At 46.4% G+C, this 20,161-nt stretch overlaps 1 protein-coding gene across 2 annotated transcripts in view; it reads left to right on the top strand.

The window, feature by feature from the left end:
* LOC144768527 (uncharacterized) overlaps positions 1 to 20,161 on the top strand; it is a 279,835-nt gene that overhangs the window by 236,194 nt on the left and 23,480 nt on the right. The window contains exons 2-3 of one of the 2 annotated variants that reach the window (XR_013598583.1): positions 15,305 to 15,425; positions 15,985 to 16,280. The exons of the other annotated variant lie outside the window; for it this stretch is intronic. The gene's annotated coding sequence lies outside the window, so the exon portion shown is untranslated. Of the gene's footprint in view, positions 1 to 15,304; positions 15,426 to 15,984; positions 16,281 to 20,161 lie in introns of those variants that run through there. 2 annotated transcript variants of the gene reach the window in all.

Here is a 20,161-nt window from a genome sequence, read left to right as displayed (position 1 = left end):
TCTATGCTACACTGCACTCCATGCCACTGCACTCTACTCCACTCATTCACAGCTCCAAGCAACCCCAATCCCCTCTCCCTTTCCAACTCTACAAGACTGCGCTCTCTGCCACTAAACTCTATGCTACACTGCACTCCATGCCACTGCACTCTACTCCACTCATCCACAGCTCCAAGCACCCCAATCCCGTCTCCCTTTCCAACTCTACAAGACTGCGCTCTCTGCCACTGCACTCTATGCTACGCTGCACTCCATGTCACTGCACTCTACTCCACTCATCCACAGCTCCAAGCACCCCAATCCCCTCTCCCTTTCCAACTCTACAAGACTGCGCTCTCTGCCACTAAACTCCATGCTACACTGCACTCCATGCCACTGCACTCTACTCCACTCATCTACAGCTCCAAGCATCCCCAATCCCCTCTCCCTTTCCATCTCTACAAGACTGCGCTCTCTGCCACTAAATCTATGCTACACTGCACTCTATGCCACTGCACTCTACTCCACTCATCCACAGCTCCAAGCACCCCAATCCCCTCTCCCTTTCCAACTCTACAAGACTGCGCTCTCTGCCACTAAACTCTATGCTACACTGCACTCCATGCCACTGCACTCTACTCCACTCATCCACAGCTCCAAGCACCCCAATCCCCTCTCCCTTTCCAACTCTACAAGACTGCGCTCTCTGCCACTAAATCTATGCTACACTGCACTCCATGCCACTGCACTCTACTCCACTCATCCACAGCTCCAAGCACCCCAATCCCGTCTCCCTTTCCAACTCTACAAGACTGCGCTCTCTGCCACTAAACTCTATGCTACACTGCACTCCATGCCACTGCACTCTACTCCACTCATCCACAGCTCCAAGCACCCCAATCCCCTCTCCCTTTCCAACTCTACAAGATTGCGCTCTCTGCCACTGCACTCTATGCTACACTGCACTCCATGCCACTGCACTCTACTCCACTCATCCACAGCTCCGAGCACCCCAATCCCCTCTTCCTCTGCCTTTCCAACTCTACAAGATTGCGCTCTCTGCCACTGCACTCTATGCTACACTGCACTCCATGCCACTGCACTCTACTCCACTCATCCACAGCTCCGAGCACCCCAATCCCCTCTTCCTCTGCCTTTCCAACCTCAAAGCTTCCCAATCAGCCTCTGTGTTCTTGTAACACTTTGCCCATCACTGTGTCTACTTGCAGCTCACCACGGGCTCTAACATTTACACTGCATTGTTCATGCCCTTCCACCACGGATAACAATGACAAATATCTGCTCTTTCTGGCCCGTACTTCACTTACTACATCACATAAGCAAAACATACCGGCCTCTCGCTTTCTTTTTCCGTTTCCAGCCCTAGCCTATACAACATTAGTTAGTGTACCTTAGTTATATTATATGTACTACGTGTAATAACCTGTTATGGCAAAAAATAATATTAATATACAGTAATAATTTGTTGTTCCACAATAGAATACAGCTGCATATTTAATTAATGCCACTACAACTCGGGACACACTACCTCTGCCACGGAGCACATTTTTTTATAAAAAAAGATTTGACCTACTTGAGTTATCACCTCTAACATCAAAACGCTTATGCAAGTGTCACTTTCTCCCGTCCCTACCTTTTGCAACCACACTTATGTCTCTCTTTCTATTTGGGCAACAGTGCAGTCGCACAAGGACAATCTGACATCAAGGACATATATTGAAAAAAAATTACTGCTTCACTTTAATGTATATATATATTTTACAGGGCCCAGGGATATAAGTTCCTCTATCTCTATGCCACTGTACTTCATGGCACTGCTCACTGCGGTATTTTACTCTACGCCACTCCACTCTACAACACTCTGCTCTGCGACACTAAACTCAGCTCCACTGGACCACTCTAATCAATGGCACTCTATGCCACTACACTTTATGCCACTTTACTCTACACACTGTGCTCTACTCTGCACCACAGTACTCTAAGCCAATGCACTGTACTGTGCACCACTACACTCTATGCCAGTGCACTCTACGCCACTACCCTATGCCACTGCACTCTTTCTCGCACAACTCCACTCTACGCCACTTCACTCTAATCTGAAACAATCTGCTCTATAAACACTGCACTGTGCCACTATACGCTGCGCAACTCAACACCACTCTACTCCACTGTGCTCTTTGCCATTCTACTCGAAACCACTGCCCTCTACCCAATGTACTCTACGACACTTTACTCAAATCCAGTGCACTTTACATCGCTGCACTTTTTGCCAGCTACTCTGCATCACTGCACTCTATGCCACTCTACACCATTGCACTCTACATCACTGCAATCCACATCACTCTATTCTACGCTGCACCACTGTACAGTATGCCACTGCTCTCGACATCAACCCTACTCTGCAACACTCGGACAATGCTGCCTATGCCACTGCACTCTAAAACACTCTGCTCGGCAAGACTGCACTCTCCACCACTGAACTGTATGCCATTGCAGTCTGCTATGCACCACTGATCTTTACATCAATGCACTCTATGCCACTGTAATCTACTCTGCACTACTGCACTCCACACCACTGCACTCTACACGACTCTACGCTACACATCTGCACTCTATCCTTCACCACTCCATTTTACCCTGCACAGCTTCACTCTACTCTGAAATAATCTACTCTACGCCACTGCACTCTATGGCACTCTACTCCAACCTGCACCACTCCTCTCTACACCATTGCACTCTGCCACTCCACTCTACACCACTACTTTACGCCACTTTACTTACTCTGCACCAATGCACTTTACTCAGAACCAATGCACTCTAAACCCCAGTGCTCTCTATGCCTATCTACTCTGCACCACTGTATTTTATGCCACTTCTCTTTGTCACTAGAGTAAAGTGGTAAGAGATGAGGACACGATAGAGGTGTGGGTGCAAGAGATGAGGCCATGAGAGGTGTGGGTGGAAGAGTTTGGGTCATTAGATAGGTGCTAGACAGAAGTCCTGGACACCTCCCAGGGCCCCTTGCACTCTGCTGTGACTCCCCACTAAAAGACCTGGGGTCACTCCGCCTTCAAAAGCATATAGGACACACATTATATAAGAAGCTCTCAGTTGTGAAGCCACGGCTATAAAGAGTCCATTTCTGACACTTAATTGTATCAAATTCTCAGTAGAAAAATACCACAATGGGTGGCATCATGGCAACTATTGCATGGCACCTCACTCCTAGTTTCATTAAATAAAAGCACAACACTTGAATCTGGTAGAATCCCTGAAATGCCAAAAGAAGGCCTGTAATTTGCAGCCAGAGTGGGTAATTTTACTTGGTGACTCAGAAGTTTAAATATATCGCTCCTCCGCATAAGGCCAATCAATGTATTGATCAGGCCCACTTAACTCATCCATTACTGATGATGCTGGGATGACTGTGTTCCTGATAATCAATGTCTTGATTAATCTCATTCCTCATGGCATTTAACGTCGCTCAGTTCATGAGAACACCCAGTGGATATATTATTGATAGCGCCTAGACACTTCCACAGCTCTCCTTCTAATAACAACCACCCTATTACAGCCGTACAGTCCACACACTGCCTGATTACTATCATTGACACCCTCTCTGTTCTGAGTTCCTCCCAGACCCACTCTGCTGTAACTAGCGCCAAGTACCACATTGCTCTTCATAGCCCCTACACTGTCTCTGCTATGAGTAGCGTCTAGACCTGCTGCTCTAGATAGCACCTACACCTGCTCTGTTCAGGGTCATACCTTATTGTGCCCTTAATACTCTTCTCGCCGCTCTGCAATAGATAGAGCCTAGACCCAATATGCTGTGCATAGTGCCTACACTTGCTGTGCTATGGATTAACGCCTAGACCCTCTGCTCTGGGTGGCATCTACCTTTGCTCTGGGTCCTACCTTAATGTTCCCTTAATATTCCTGTTCTTTCGCTGCTATAGATGGCGCCTAGATCCACTTTGCTCTTCATAGGACGCTCACCCCCTTTGCTCCGGGTCATATTAGCTCTGGATATTCATATTGTCGCTCTGGGAGAGAGATCGCCGAGACCCACTGTGTTCTTCACAGCTCCTGCACTAGCTATGCTATGGGTAGCGCCTAGACCTATGGCTCTAGATAGCATCTACATCTGTTCTGTTCAGGGTCATACCTTATTGTGCCCTTAATATTCCTATATCTGCTCTGCAATGGATAGTGCCTAGACCCACTGTGCTGTGCATTTCCCCTACACTTGCTGTGCTATAGATTACTGCTCTGAATAGTATCTACACCTGCACTGCTTCCTACCTTATAGTTCCCTTAATGTTCCTGTTCTCTCTCTGTTATAGATGGCGCCTAGATGTACTTTACTCTACATAGAACCCTCGCCCACTCTGTTCCGGTCATATTTGCTGTGCTCTGGATATACCCTTTGACACTCTGAGAGAGATAGCGCCTAGACCCGCTATGCTTAAGATAGCGCCTACACCAGCCCTGCTCATGTTATCCCTCGAGTCGCTCTGCTTTCCATAGTGCCTAGACCCGCTGTGATTAAGATAGCACCTACACCAGCCCTGCTCATGTTATCCCTCGAGTCGCTCTGCTTTCCATAGTGCCTAGACCCGCTGTGATTAAGATAGCGCCTACACCAGCCCTGCTCATGTTATCCCTCGAGTCGCTCAGCTTTCCATAGTGCCTAGACCCGCTGTGCTTAAGATAGCGCCTACACCAGCCCTGCTCAGGTTATCCCTCGAGTCCCTCTGCTTTCCATAGTGCCAAGACCCGCAGTGATTAAGATAGCGCCTACACCAGCCCTGCTCAGGTTATCCCTCGAGTCGCTCTGCTTTCCATAGTGCCCAGACCCGCTGTGATTAAGAGAGCACCTACACCTGCCCTGCTGAGGTTATCTCTCGAGTCGCTCTGCTTTTCATAGTGCCTAGGCCCACTGTGATTAAGATAGCGCCTACACCAGCCCTGCTCATGTTATCCCTCTAGTCGCTCAGCTTTCCATAGTGCCTAGGCCCACTGTGATTAAGATAGCGCGTACACCAGCCCTGCTCAGGTTATCCCTCGAGTCGCCCTGCTTTCCATAGTGCCCAGACCCGCTGTGATTAAGAGGGCACCTACACCTGCCCTGCTGAGGTTATCTCTCGAGTCGCTCTGCTTTTCATAGTGCCTAGGCCCACTGTGATTAAGATAGCGCCTACACCAGCCCTGCTCATGTTATCCCTCGAGTCGCTCAGCTTTCCATAGTGCCTAGGCCCACTGTGATTAAGATAGCGCCTACACCAGCCCTGCTCAAGTTATCCCTCGAGTCGCTCTGCTTTCCATAGTGCCTAGACCCGCTGTGATTAAGATAGCGCCTACACCAGCCCTGCTCATGTTATCCCTCGAGTCGCTCTGCTTTCCATAGTGCCTAGACCCACTGTGCTTAAGATAGCGCCTACACCAGCCCTGCTCAGTTTATCCCTCGAGTCGCTCTGCTTTCCATAGTGCCTAGACCCGCTGTGATTAAGATAGCACCTACACCAGCCCTGCTCAGGTTATCTCTCGAGTCGCTCTGCTTTTCATAGTGCCCAGACCCGCTGTGATTAAGATAGCGCCTACACCTGCCCTGCTGAGGTTATCTCTCGAGTCGCTCTGCTTTTCATAGTGCCCAGACCCGCTGTGATTAAGATAGCGCCTACACCAGCCCTGCTGAGGTTATCCCTCGAGTCGCTCTGCTTTCCATAGTGCCTAGGCCCACTGTGCTTAAGATAGCGCCTACACCAGCCCTGCTCAGGTTATCCCTCGAGTCCCTCTGCTTTCCATAGTGCCAAGACCCGCAGTGATTAAGATAGCGCCTACACCAGCCCTGCTCAGGTTATCCCTCGAGTCGCTCTGCTTTCCATAGTGCCCAGACCCGCTGTGATTAAGAGAGCACCTACACCAGCCCTGCTCATGTTATCCCTCGAGTCGCTCAGCTTTCCATAGTGCCTAGGCCCACTGTGATTAAGATAGCGCCTACACCAGCCCTGCTCAGGTTATCCCTTGAGTCGCTCTGCTTTCCATAGTGCCTAGACCCACTGTGCTTAAGAGAGCACCTACACCAGCCCTGCTCAGGTTATCTCTTGTGTCGCTCTGCTCTCCATAGTGCCTAGACCCGCTATGCTTAAGATAGCGCCTACACCAGCCCTGATCAGGTTATCCCTCGAGTCGCTCTGCTTTCCATAGTGCCTAGACCCGCTATGCTTAAGATAGCGCCTACACCAGCCCTGCTCAGGTTATCTCTTGTGTCGCTCTGCTTTCCATAGTGCCCAGACCCGCTGTGATTAAGATAGCGCCTACACCAGCCCTGCTCAGGTTATGCCTCGAGTCGCTCTGCTTTCCATAGTGCCTAGACCCGCTGTGATTAAGATAGCACCTACACCAGCCCTGCTCAGGTTATCTCTCGAGTCGCTCTGCTTTTCATAGTGCCCAGACCCGCTGTGATTAAGATAGCGCCTACACCTGCCCTGCTGAGGTTATCTCTCGAGTCGCTCTGCTTTTCATAGTGCCCAGACCCGCTGTGATTAAGATAGCGCCTACACCAGCCCTGCTCAGGTTATCCCTCGAGTCGCTCTGCTTTCCATAGTGCCTAGACCCGCTGTGATTAAGATAGCACCTACACCAGCCCTGCTCAGGTTATCTCTCGAGTCGCTCTGCTTTTCATAGTGCCCAGACCCGCTGTGATTAAGATAGCGCCTACACCTGCCCTGCTGAGGTTATCTCTCGAGTCGCTCTGCTTTCCATAGTGCCTAGACCCGCTGTGCTTAAGATAGCGCCTACACCAGCCCTGCTCAGGTTATCCCTCGAGTCGCTCTGCTTTCCATAGTGCCTAGACCCGCTGTGATTAAGATAGCACCTACACCAGCCCTGCTCAGGTTATCTCTCGAGTCGCTCTGCTTTTCATAGTGCCCAGACCCGCTGTGATTAAGATAGCGCCTACACCTGCCCTGCTGAGGTTATCTCTCGAGTCGCTCTGCTTTTCATAGTGCCCTAACCCGCTGTGATTAAGATAGCGCCTACACCAGCCCTGCTCATGTTATCCCTCGAGTCGCTCTGCTCTCCATAGCTACCAGACTCGCTGTGCTTAAGAGAGCACCTACACCAGCCCTGCTCAGGTTATCTCTTGTGTTGCTCTGCTCTCCATAGCGCCTAGACCCGCTGTGCTTAAGAGAGCACCTACACTAAGCATGGGCGCAAAATCCGTTCCGCTCGCGGATTTTGTGGATTTTGGCCAATTTAGCGGTCCGCAAAATCCGCAAATTTGCCGCAAAATCCACGAGCGGAACGGATTGCGGGCAAAAGTTGAACTGCTGACTTTGTAACTATTTTGGAATGGCGCCGGCAAGCTGCCAGCGCCATTCTAAAATAGTTACTAAGTTAGCTTCAACACAGGAAGCACTAATAGATAAAATAAAGCAGGTGCTCAAGTTGAAGCTTAAATTCAGTTACACAATCATTAATCACCCCAAACTTGGGGTGATTAATGATTGTGTAACTTAATTTGACCTTCAACTTGAGCACCTGCTTTATTTTATCTATTAGTGCTTCCTGTTTGAAGCTCAAATTCAGTTACACAATCATTAATCACCCCAAACTTGGGGTGATTAATGATTGTGTAACTTAATTTGACCTTCAACTTGAGCACCTGCTTTATTTTATCTATTAGTGCTTGCTGTGTTGAAGCTAACTTAGTAACTATTTTAGAATGGCGCTGGCAGCTTGCCGGCGCCATTCTGAAATAAAATACATCAGCAGGTTGGACAGGCACCAAACACGAGTGGGGCAGAGGGCAGAACGGCACAAAAACGAGTGGGGCAGAGGGCAGAAGGGCACAAACACGAGTGGGGCAAAGGGCAGGAACGAGTGGGGCAGAGGGCAGAAGGGCACAAAAACGAGTGGGGCAGAGGGCAGAAATGAGTGGGGTGAAGGGCACAAAAACGAGTGGGGCAGAGGGCAGAAGGGCACAAACACGAGTGTGGCAGAGGGCAGAAACGAGTGGGGCAGAGGGCAGAAGGGCACAAAAACGAGTGGGGCAGAGGGCAGAGACGAGTGGGGCAGAGGGCAGAAGGGCACAAAAACTAGTCGGGCAGAGGGCAGAGGGCAGAGACGAGTGGGGGCAGAGGGCAGAAGGGCACAAACACGAGTGTGGCAGAGGGCAGAAACAAGTGGGGCAGAGGGCAGAAGGGCACAAAAACGAGTGGGGCAGAGGGCGGAGATGAGTGGGGCAGAGGGCAGAAGGGCACAAACACGAGTGGGGCAGAGGGCAGAAAGGCACAAAAAACGAGTGGGGCAGAGGGCAGAAGGGCACAAAAACGAGTGGGGCAGTGGGCAGAAATGAGTGGGGCAGAGGGCAGAAGGGCACAAACACGAGTGGGGCAGAGGGCAGAAACAAGTGGGGCAGAGGGCAGAAGGGCACAAACACGAGTGGGGCAGGGGGCAGAAACGAGTGGGGCAGAGGGCAGAAGGGCACAAACACGAGTGGGGCAGAGGGCAGAAGGGCACAAAACGAGTGGGGCAGGGGGCAGAAACGAGTGGGGCAGAGGGCAGAAACGAGTGGGGCAGAGGGCAGAAGGGCACAAACACAAGTGGGGCAGAGGGCAGACACAAGTGGGGCAGAGGACAGAAGGGCACAAAAACGGGTGAGGCAGGGGGCAGAAACGAGTGGGGCAGAGGGCAGAAGGGCACAAACACGTGTGGGGCAGAGGGCAGAAACTAGTGGGGCAGAGGGCAGAAGGGCACAAAAACGAGTGGGCTGTGATGAACCAGAGGGTGGCAGTGGTGAACCAGAGGGTGGCAGTGAAGAACCAGAGGGTGACAGTGATGAACAAGAGGGTGCTGTGATGAACCAGAGGGTGGCAGTGGTGAACCAGAGGGTGCAGTGATGAACAAGAGGGTGTAGTGATGAAGCAGAGGGTGGCAGTGGTGAACCGGAGGGTGGCAGTGGTGAACCAGAGGGTGCTGTGAGGAACCAGAGGGTGCTATGATGAACCAGAGGGTGGCAGTGATAAACCAGAGGGTGGCAGTGATGAACCAGAGGGTGGCAGTGGTGAACCAGAGGGTGGCAGTGAAGAACCAGAGGGTGACAGTGATGAACCAGAGGGTGGCAGTGGTGAACCAGAGGTTGCAGTGATGAACCAGAGGGTGGCAGTGGTGAACAAGAGGGTGCTGTGATGAACCAGAGGGTGACAGTGATGAACCAGAGGGTGGCAGTGGTGAACCAGAGGGTGCAGTGATGAACAAGAGGGGGCAGTGATGAACCAGAGGGTGGCAGTGGTGAACCGGAGGGTGGCAGTGGTGAACCAGAGGGTTCTGTGAGGAACCAGAGGGTGGCAGTGATGAACCAAAGGGTGGCAGTGGTGAACCAGAGGGTGATAGTGATGAACCAGAGGGTGGCAGTGGTGAACCAGAGGGTTCTGTGATGAACCAGAGGGTGGCAGTGATGAACCAAAGGGTGGCAGTGGTGAACCAGAGGGTGATAGTGATGAACCAGAGGGTGGCAGTGGTGAACCAGAGGGTTGCAGTGATGAACCGGAGGGTGGCCGAGATGAACCACAGGGTCGCAAACAGGCTGGACACGTAGAAACAACATGGTCGCAACCGTTGTGACCACACAAGTAAGTTTGCGTTCCCGAACTTGTAAAAAACCCTTGCGAACTGGCAAAAACCCTCGCAAACACAAAAAAACGCACAAATTCGCGAATTTTGCGGATCGTGAATTCACTTTTCCGCGATTTTCGCGGATCGCAAATTCGCAAATTTCGCGAATGCTTAGTGCAGATCCTCAGGATGATTTTGCACAACCTGATAATCAGGATGATCACGACTCATGGAGTGAACATAATGATCCTGATGAAACAGATGACACACAACCCATACCTGATCCCTCTCCATACCCCACAAAGCCCTCTCCTACTGACAACACTATAGCTTTTAACCAGTTAATAGATAGGGCAGCTCAGTTTCATGGTGTAAACATGCACACTGACCCCATGGAGGAGGATTTTCTATGTGACACCTTCCCAACATCGGAAAGAAGTGTACGTACAATCCCTATTATAAAAGGGGTAATAAAGCACGCTCCAGATGTCTTTAAAGACCCCACCAAGGCGCACATCCTGAATCCGAGAATTGAGAAAAAATATAAACCGGCCCCTACAGACCCCTCTTATATCAAGGGTCAACTACCCCTAGACTCCTTAGTGGTATCTAATGCTAGGAAAAGAGCAAATTCACAGACCACAGGTGAGGCTCCCCCTCCTGACAAGGAATCAAAAATCTTAGAAGCCTCAGGGAAAAGGGTGGCTTCTCAGGCAGCAATACCTGGAGAATTGCTAATACCCAGGCCCTCCTAGCACGGTATGACAGAGCAGATTACGACCAACTGGAGGAATTATTACAACACCTACCAGAACCATATCAGGCAAAGGCTAACGACCTAGTACAGGAGGGAAAATTCATCACTAACGCATCCATAAAATGTGCCCTTGACGTAGCTGATACAGCGGCGAGGTCTGTCAACACTAGTGTGTTGCTACGCAGGCACCCCTGGCTCCGTATTTCAGGCTAAATCAACCTGTAAATCAGGATTTCTTGTTTTGTTCCTGCAGTTGATACCATCTTAGAAAAAATGAAAAAAGATACAGACACCGCTAAGTCCATGGGTGCACTGCAATTCCAACAATCTCGGGGCTCCTTTCGTCGCTCCTCTTTTTGAGGTTCAGACAGAGGCAACACATCTCAAACTTTTTCGTTATTTAAGAGCCCTACACAAAGCACATTTAATAGAGGAGCTAATAGAGGAGGTTATAGAGGAAACAATAACAAAGCAGAGGACGTGGTAACAATAACACCCGAGCCTCCACCACCACCAAACAGTGACTCTCTAATTCTCCCTCCAGACCACTTAACACCAGTCGGAGGCAGAATAACACAGGGGCATATTATCAAGAATGGGCGTTACATTATCGCCGCTTTTATCGGCAGGAAACTGCCGATAAAGCGGCGATAATGGGCTTGATAATATGCTCTATGAATTCCAATCGAAGCCCATGTTAGATGTCTTCACATCTAACATGGGCTTCGATTGGAATTCATAGAGCATATTATCAAGCCCATTATCGCCGCTTTATCGGCAATTTCCTGGCGATAATGTAACGCCCATTCTTGATAATATACCCCACAATTCCTACCTGTCTGGAATGCCATTACTACAGACAGGTGGGTGAGACAAATTATCCAGTATTGTTACTGCCTGGAACTACCTTCTACTCCATCCAACATACCACCCAAACACCGTCCAATGTCCAAACAACACATCATGCTGTTACAACTGGAGGTTCTATCAATGCTGCAAAAGGGCGCCATAGAGCCAGTCCCACTACAACATCAGGGAACAGGGGTATATTCTCTGTACTCCCTCATCCCCAAAAAGGACAAATCCCTCAGACCAATATTGGACCTCAGAGCTTTAAACCAATACATACTATCAAATCATTTCCATATGATCACCCTACAACAGGTACTTCCACTACTCCAGCAAAGCGACTTCCTCGCCACGCTGGACCTCAAGAATGCATATTTTCATATGCCCATAAATCCAGCTCACAGGAAATACCTAAGGTTCACTATACAATGTCCAACACTATCAATTCAAGGTTCTCCCTTTTGGGGTAACTACAGCACCAAGGGTCTTTACAAAATGCCTAGCAGTAGTAGCAGCGCACCTCAGGAGGCAACACATCCATGTGTTCCCCTACGTGGACGATTGGCCCATAAAATCCAACTCATACGCACAATGTACCAACCATACCTCAGAGACAATCCATCTACTGCACAGTCTAGGATTTTCCAAAAACTACCCAAAATCCCATCTGCAACCCTCACACATACAACAATATCTGGGAGCAACAATAGACACCTCCATAGCAGAGGCATACCCAAACACATCCAAGATAGCCAGCATGCACTCTCTCATTCAAAAGTTGCAGCCCCAACACTCCTTGCCAGCTCGAGTGTTCATGCAGCTGATAGGCATGATGGCCTCCTGCATATTCATCGTCCCTCATGCTCGGCTTCAGATGAGCCCCTTACAAGAGTGCCTAGCACGCCAGTGGAACCAAGCTCAAGGACAACTAAAAGACCTAGTGTTGGTAGACAGTTGCACTTACCGCTCTCTGCAGTGGTGGAACCCACAAAATCTTTCCAGAGGGCGACTGTTCCAAGAGCCAGTTTCACAGGTAGTTCTAACAGCGGACGCATCACTGACAGGTTGGGGAGCCCATCTCCTTCAATATACAGTACAAGGTCTCTGGACAGTCAAAAAAAAGACACTACATATACATCACTTAGGGTTACTGGCAGTATTTCTAGCAATGAAAGCCTTCCAGAAATACTTGCACAACAAGGCTGAATTAATCCGGACAGACAACATGACACCCATGTACTATATTAAAAAACAGGGGGGGGGGACACTCTCTGCAACTGTCTCATCTAGCACAGAGCATGTGGAGATCGGCAATTCCACAAAACATTTATCTCCTGGCCGAACATCTCCCAGGGATCAACAACCAGATAGCAGACCTACTAAGCCGACACAGGCAGCAAATACACGAATGGGAGATTCACCCTCAAGTGCTCCAACCATTCTTCCAAAAGTGGGGACATCCAGACATAGATCGGTTTGCCACACACGAAAACTCAAAATGCCCGTCCTTCGCCACCAGGTTCCCACACCCGTTGTCACACGGCAATGCGATATGGATGAACTGGTCAGGCAGATTTGCGTACGCTTTTCCACCAGTCCCACTGATTCCATTAGTGGCACGCAAACTAAAACAACAATCACTCACAATGATCCTGGTTGCTCCCACGTGGGCAAGACAGCCATGGTACACAACGCTCCTAGAACTCTCAGTGGTTCCTCACCAAAGACTACGCCTCTCTCCACAACTGTTGACACAAAATCGTGGAGAAATCAGGCACCCAGATATCAATCAGATGAACCTAGCGATCTGGCTCCTGAGGTCTTAGAGTTCGGGTATCTCAACCTGCCTCCAGACTGTATGAACATTATCAAGGAGGCTAGGCGTCCCACTACCAGAGCATGCTATGCAGCTAAATGGAAATGATTTGTAATTTATTGTAATAATAACCAAATAAATCCATTGAAAGCCTCCGTCCAAAATTTGATCAGTTACCTGCTACATCTTCAAATATGTAACCTAGCATACTCATCTATAAGGCTGCATCTTGCTGCTATAGCAGCATATCTTCAAAACAGACAACATGTGTCCCTTTTCAGAATCTCACCTATCAAAGCTTTTATGAAGGGACTTAAATGAACAATCCCTCCAAAACATCCACCTTCACCAGTCTGGAACTTAAACATAGTACTTACCAGACTCATGGGACCCCCTTTCGAACCACTGCATTCATGTGAATTACAATTCTTAACATGGAAGGTGGCTTCTCTAATTGCTATTACCTCCCTTAGACGAGTGAGTGAGATACAGGCACTAACCATTCAGGAACCCTTCATGCAAATACACCACAATAAAGGGGTGCTTCATACAAACCCTAAATTTCTGCCAAAGGTTATATCCACTTTCCACATCAATCAGTCCATAGAATTGCCAGTTTTCGTTCAAAACCCGTAATCCGTGGCGGAAAGAGCTCTACACACACTAGACGTTAAAAGAGCCCTGTTATATTACGTAGACAGAACAAAATCATTCAGAAAAACAAAGCAACTATTTGTAGCTGTTTCACCACAACATAAGGGTAATCCCATTTCAAAGGCAGGAATAGCCAGATGGATAGTTAAATGCATTCAAATATGCTATCAAAAAGCAAAGCGCACTTTAACAGTTCCCCAAAGAGCCCACTCAACGCGCAAAATGGGGGCATCCATGGCATTCCTAGGAAATATCCCCTTAGAAGACATTTGTACGGCAGCTACGTGGTCTACCATACACACTTTCACTAAACACTATTGTGTTGACGTGCAAGCTAAGCAACAAGCTTCTGTGGGCCAGGCTGTCCTTAAAACTCTTTTTCAAACCACTGCAGCTGATACAGGCGACCACCGCTAGAGGAGAAACTGCTGTACAGTCTATGCTAAGATATGAATTCTGCAGCCCACATGCCTCGAACGCAAAATGCTACTTACCAGTATGCATCTGTTCTTGGCATGTAGGGCTGCTGACATTCATATACCCACCCTCCTCCTCGGCGCCTGTCACAGCTGCAAGATTATCTTACTTAGGTACATTTACATGGTCATCTCTTACTTTCCTATAATCCATCTTTGCCACAATGGCGAAAAACAATCTGAAGATGGAGAAGATGCCCATGCGCACTGTAGTCCAGGGGAGGAGTCACCTATCTTGTGATACTTCGAAGACACTTCCAGGACAACAAGGTGCAAACATCCGGACCCAAAACTATGCTAAGATATGAATGTCAGCAGCCCTACATGCCAAGAACAGATGCATACTGGTAAGTAGCATTTGCCTTTCAATTGACAAGCTGTGTACGTTGTTCTATAATGCAGCACCAACAGCAAAATGCATAAGATTAAAACAATAAACATTGTTACACTTAGTTACACTTACAACAACTACAAGTCCATAGAACGAAGAAAAAAAATGCGAAATCATGATAACTGAACAGTGGTGTAAGCACCATCATCCCCTTGGTAGGATTATAGTTTATATAAAATTATAAAAGAGGATCTCTGAGCGAATTCTGGGGACAGCTCACCTTAGAAGAACCTAGTACTGGTTACATCATAAGCTCTGCAAAGCTCTGGTTCGTAGAAGGGAATCTTCCATCTATATGAGAAAAATGGTGCGCGTTAGTATATTGCAAGCATTTCTCAGTCGTGCCAAAAAGTCTAGCATTTTTATGGATAGGCAATATGGACTAACACCAGAACTTCATAACTAAGTGGCATGTTTTGTTTGACCTTGTACGCAGCACTCAGAAAGTAACAGTATGAGCTCATGTGGGCTTAAAGGTGTCTTACACAACAAGGTGCAAGGAAACATGCGCAAAAATAAAAGACACAAAGGTAAAATGGTAACCTGCCTCGGGCTAACTAAGCAAAGACTAGATTGACCTTAGGGACCATGATATAACTACTAGTGTCTACTCTACTACCTGATTTGTACTAGTGATGTATGTTGTATATGTATGTATTCATTCTTTTTTTCAATCTTGCTAGTGAAAAATAGGGGGAGGTGTATATGACATCTAAAAAAATGTGTAACGTTTTTTCTAGGCGTACTACCGACCACCAGTGTCAGGACCAGCGGCAAAGGCGTTGCGGCTGCTGAGGGAGAAGATGCGGCAGTTGTAGGAGGAGCTGCAGAGGGGTGAGCCAGCAGCAGTGGCAGGCGGTGGTAAGTTATATTTGTAATCCTTACTTATTGACATTACACTCACTGCAAGGGTGTACTGTATACAGTACTGTTGAGACTTACTAAGTAAGAAGTTGTGAACGGTTGAAGACACCCTTTACTTAGCATTAGTAAAAGCATTAGCGGCGGGAGTGTTGAGTAACCAATGGCCTCTTCTATCTGATTACAACTCAGCTGTGAAAGTTTTATGGAGAAGACTAAAAGTCAGATCAGATGTCCTTGATCGATGTGTTGTACGAAAAGTGAAAGAAGGGTGGAAGGAAGAAGGACGGGCGAGATTTAATATTTATGAGTGGCAGAGAAGAATACGTGGGATGCATGCATGCATAGGTGGCTGATAGGAATCAGATGTATGGTCGGTTGCATGCCTGAAACTCCCACAAATGTTAAAGGCCAAGGAAGTGGGAGGATAGATACATACCACAAATGTTATGTACTGTGCTTGCTAGTGAAACCGTGCTACTATGTGTAGAATTAATTTGTCTTACTGCTTTGCTAAGGGTATGTTTTACAATAATTGTTTTTTCTTCTTGATATATAGCTACTCCTTCGAAGGGGAAACCTGACAGGAAGGAGTTGGCAGCCAAGGCCTGGCGCCGGAAGCTGGAGGCCATACAGCGGGAATACCGTCAGCTGGTGGTTGTGGAAGAGGAGGCAGCAGCTGCAGCCTCCTCCAATGCACCGGGCCCCAGCCATCGACCTCCAGTGTTACAGCGCCACCATCTGGCAGCCGCCCACCTCTTCAACATCACTGCTGCCCCCCGTGGATGCAACTGCGGCGCATTAAAGAGCTATGTTGCCCGCCTAGAGGAGCAAATACGTGTCCTCCAGAGTCGACCTAGCCGAGCATAAGACCCTGTTTATTGCCTCTTTTTATTTATTCTTTTGCTGGGTAGGAATCGGGCATTGGGGTTTCTTTGGACAATTGAGTAGGTTGGACTTTTTCTTTACGGACCTTGGTTGGGGTTAGGGAGAGGGGTGGGTCAGGTGGTGTGGGATTTTTGTACATAGTTTATTTTTGTTAGGGGATTAAATTATATATTTCTACCTTACATACGATGTTGTTAATGTTTTGTGGGAGGGGTTACTGTTTTACATCACACTGTTTCCTTGCTGGAACAGGGCCGCCTACAGCCAGTGTTTGATTTAAGTAATTGGCTGACTTTGTAAGACACAAACAGATAGATGCGGTACCCCTCACTGAGTGACTTGTCCTACTAGTACTGTCAGTCTCTCCTCCTAGTCTATGCATTCTGCAACTGGATTCAAAGGGGTGTGTGAAATTGAATTAATGAAAACATGTCCATTATTAATTATGCCTCCCCAAAACTTCTCTTACCTTTGCTTGATGTTTAACTTAGGATAAATGTATGTGTGCGGGAATCGCACTCGTTTTCAAGAAGTTGAACGGCTGAAACGATATGTGTGCTATGCCAGATTAACGCCTGCTAGCGTTGAATACAAATGTAAGTGGCCTAGTTCTGAAGGGCAGTTAGGACTCTGACATGCATCTACTAGTAGTGGTGTTCCTTTCAAAACATTTTAATCATGTATACAAGGAATTCATAAACATTACATTTTCAAAAATCAGTTGTAAGTTTGGATTTTTTTTTACATTTGCATTTTTTACATGTACATTGCTTCAAATTTCCAACGAAATGTGCAATACATTTACAAAACAAAAATACAATCACATCATGACCCAATGCATTTCGGAATGAATGTTCCTTCGTCAGGGGTTCTGTGGAATAGAGAAAAGAATGTGTAAAGGAAACGAAATATAACGATGCCTTTTGTATGCAGTTAGACAATAGGAATGGTGTCTATGATAGTTCTATTATGGGATAAAGTTGGTGAAACCACATTTTAAATAGTCTTACCCTTTTGATGAGTATGGAGTGCGGTAGTACACGTAATGTCGAACGATTAACCATGTGCATCTGCAGATAAATATGTTTTGGTTTTAAATGGGGTATTATGTGAACCATTGGTCATAGAAAGTATATCGTGCAAAATCTTACCTAATTACAGCAATACAGATGTGTTGCTGGATAATCGTGACAACCTATGGATTGGATGAAATACATTTAAAATTCAAGCTAATATTATGTATCACAGTGGCTGCTAAGGTGGCTGTTAATCAAACTACAATGTGCTTTTGCACATCTCACCTGGGTAAAAAGGAGCATTTTCCGATAAAGTAGAAAAGGAATGATGTAGTCCACGAATGTGGAAGCTAAGAGAAGAAAGTAAAAAATCGTTTTAGCACATGCGAATGCCTTAATTTATATAGATATCAAGGATCACGAATTTCGGATTAACTTACCCACGTTGACGGGAGAGACAGAGCCGTGGTGTTTTACATCCGTGTTCTGCCGAAAAAAGCGTGTGTTCTTCCTGATTTCGCTATGCGCTAAATAAAGATAGACAGCGGACTAAACTCAGAGAGTTGGCCTTGTGTTGCTGTATGTGAAATAAAAGGAAGACGGCGGACTGAACCCGGGGTTTTGAAAAAATAAAAATAGCTAGCTATGTATTGTCCAAGCTTGAATTCCTATTTAAGCAGAAAAGAAGCGGCTCGCTTGTAATGTCAAATGAGGATGAGATGATGAACATTACATGATTGTATGTAATGTCGAGTTCATATTTTCGAAGGTAGCACGAATAGAATTGGTGTGGGACTTTACATTTAGTTCAAATCATGTTAAGCAAGAAATAAACTTAAGTTTACGATGTAATGCAAGGCAAGATGGTGGTAATATACACAAGAAGGGGTGATAGACATCGTAGTAGGACTAGAGTGTGACATAGTTGAAACTGTATTATTCAGACTCTCGTGGACAATCAAGTAAATTGTAGTTCCCTGATTTATGGCTCAAGTCTGGCCAAAAGAAATTTTTTCAGTAGGAATATATGATAGAAATAAATGCATGGTCTGTAGTTATTTAATAAAAAGAATGGACAAAGTGTGAGAGGATGGGTTGTCTCGAATACTCTAGTTTAAGATGTCGTGTCAGATGAAATCTTTGATTGAAATAGATGCATGGTCTGTGGTTATTTCGTTAAGACAAACACAAGAGGATAGGGTTATTTGAGAAGTCAAATATGTGTGTGTCAATAAATTTACAGTGAATTGTCTTCGAACACTGTTATTATTTTTTTTTTTAATTCACAAAGGATCGAGTTATTCGGTAATTGAATTTTATGATCAATGAAAATTGGTAGGAAGTGGACTTTCTGGGAGTCTCAGGTTGCTGTATTGAATGAGTTCATAGGAAACATGACATCTCTAGTTTGTCGTTGAGACCTCGTGGTGCTAGCGTTTGGAGGCTCTTTATACAGAAGACTTCTCGTTGGAGTAGAATTTTTGAATTGTTGAAGCCAGGCTTTTGGGGTACTACTTCAATTATTTGAAATTTTAATTGTGCTATTGAGTGGCGAAGCTCAATCCAATGATTTGCTAATGGTGAAGTGGTACTCTTATTTCGTATTCTGCTTTTATGTTCTGAGAGTCTTATTTTCAGTTTCCTCTCCGTTTTTCCAACATATAAAAGTCCACATGGACATTTTATTGTGTAGACTAGATGATCAGAATCACAATTGGCTGAATGGCGTAATTGGATTTTTTCTCCAGTTCTTGGATGAGAAAGTAGATTGCCAGTGATGGCATTGTTACAGTTTTTGCAGTTCCAACATTTTGTTTAGCCTTTATGGGAATTCTATGTGGATTGAATTGATTGTCTATTTGGTGTGGTGAGTAACTCTGTGAGATTCTGTCCGCGTTTATAAGCGAAGAGAGGTTTATTTTCGTAAAGAGATCCAAAATCTTCTTCTGTTTCTAAGATTTCCCATCTTTGAGGATAATCTTTTTGATGTCTCTTGATGCTGAAGAGTATTTAGACACAAAAACTGCTTGTTTGCTTGTTTGTTTAGGTTTCTTTTCCAAAAGAGAGGATCTTTCTATTGAATATACTCTTGTAATTTGTGAGTCCAATTTTTCTGAGGGATATCCTCGTTCTATGCATCTTTGTTTTTGCTCTTGTAATGTCTGGTCACAAATACTTTGTTCTGAGGAAATCCTTCTAATTCGCATAAATTGGGAAACTGGAAGGTTGTTGATCAGTGCTTTTGGATGAAAACTTTGGTAAAGTAATGCTGTGTTTTTGTCTGTAGGTTTTTTATACACACTAGTGTGAATTTGATTTTCTCTTAGTTCAACCAGCACATCTAAAAATGGGATGGCTTGTCTATCAATCTGATAAGTGAATTGTATCCTGGGGTCAATGAGATTCAGAGTTTTAATGTTTTTAATCAAAGAAGTTTGTGAATTCTTCCAAATGAGAAATATATCATCTATATATCTCTTATAATATACCAAGCCTTCTTTCCAAGTTTGATCTGCCATGATGAAATCATTTTCGAATTTGGCCATGAAGGTGTTTGCGTATACACAGGCTCCTGGAAAACCCATGGCAGTCCCGTTGAGTTGAAGGTAAAAGTTTTCCTGCCATGTGAAGTAACTGTTAGTTAAACAAAACTCCAAGAGTTGAATAATGAAACAGTTGGTGGTTTCGGATTTGTTCTCTTGCAGTAAAGCCCATTTGACTGCCTCAAGTCCTAGGGCATGAGGGATGGATGTCTATAATGCTACAACGTTAAAACACAAGAAAGTCCCTAGTTGTCAGGGGATACCCTCTGTCACGGCCCCTTGTTCCCAA

This window comes from Lissotriton helveticus, chromosome 1_1, assembly GCF_964261635.1.
Source record: "Lissotriton helveticus chromosome 1_1, aLisHel1.1, whole genome shotgun sequence".
Lineage (NCBI taxonomy): Eukaryota > Metazoa > Chordata > Amphibia > Caudata > Salamandridae > Lissotriton > Lissotriton helveticus.
The sequence above is the reverse complement of the archived record's forward strand: the minus strand, read 5'-3'. Positions and strand labels throughout refer to the sequence as shown.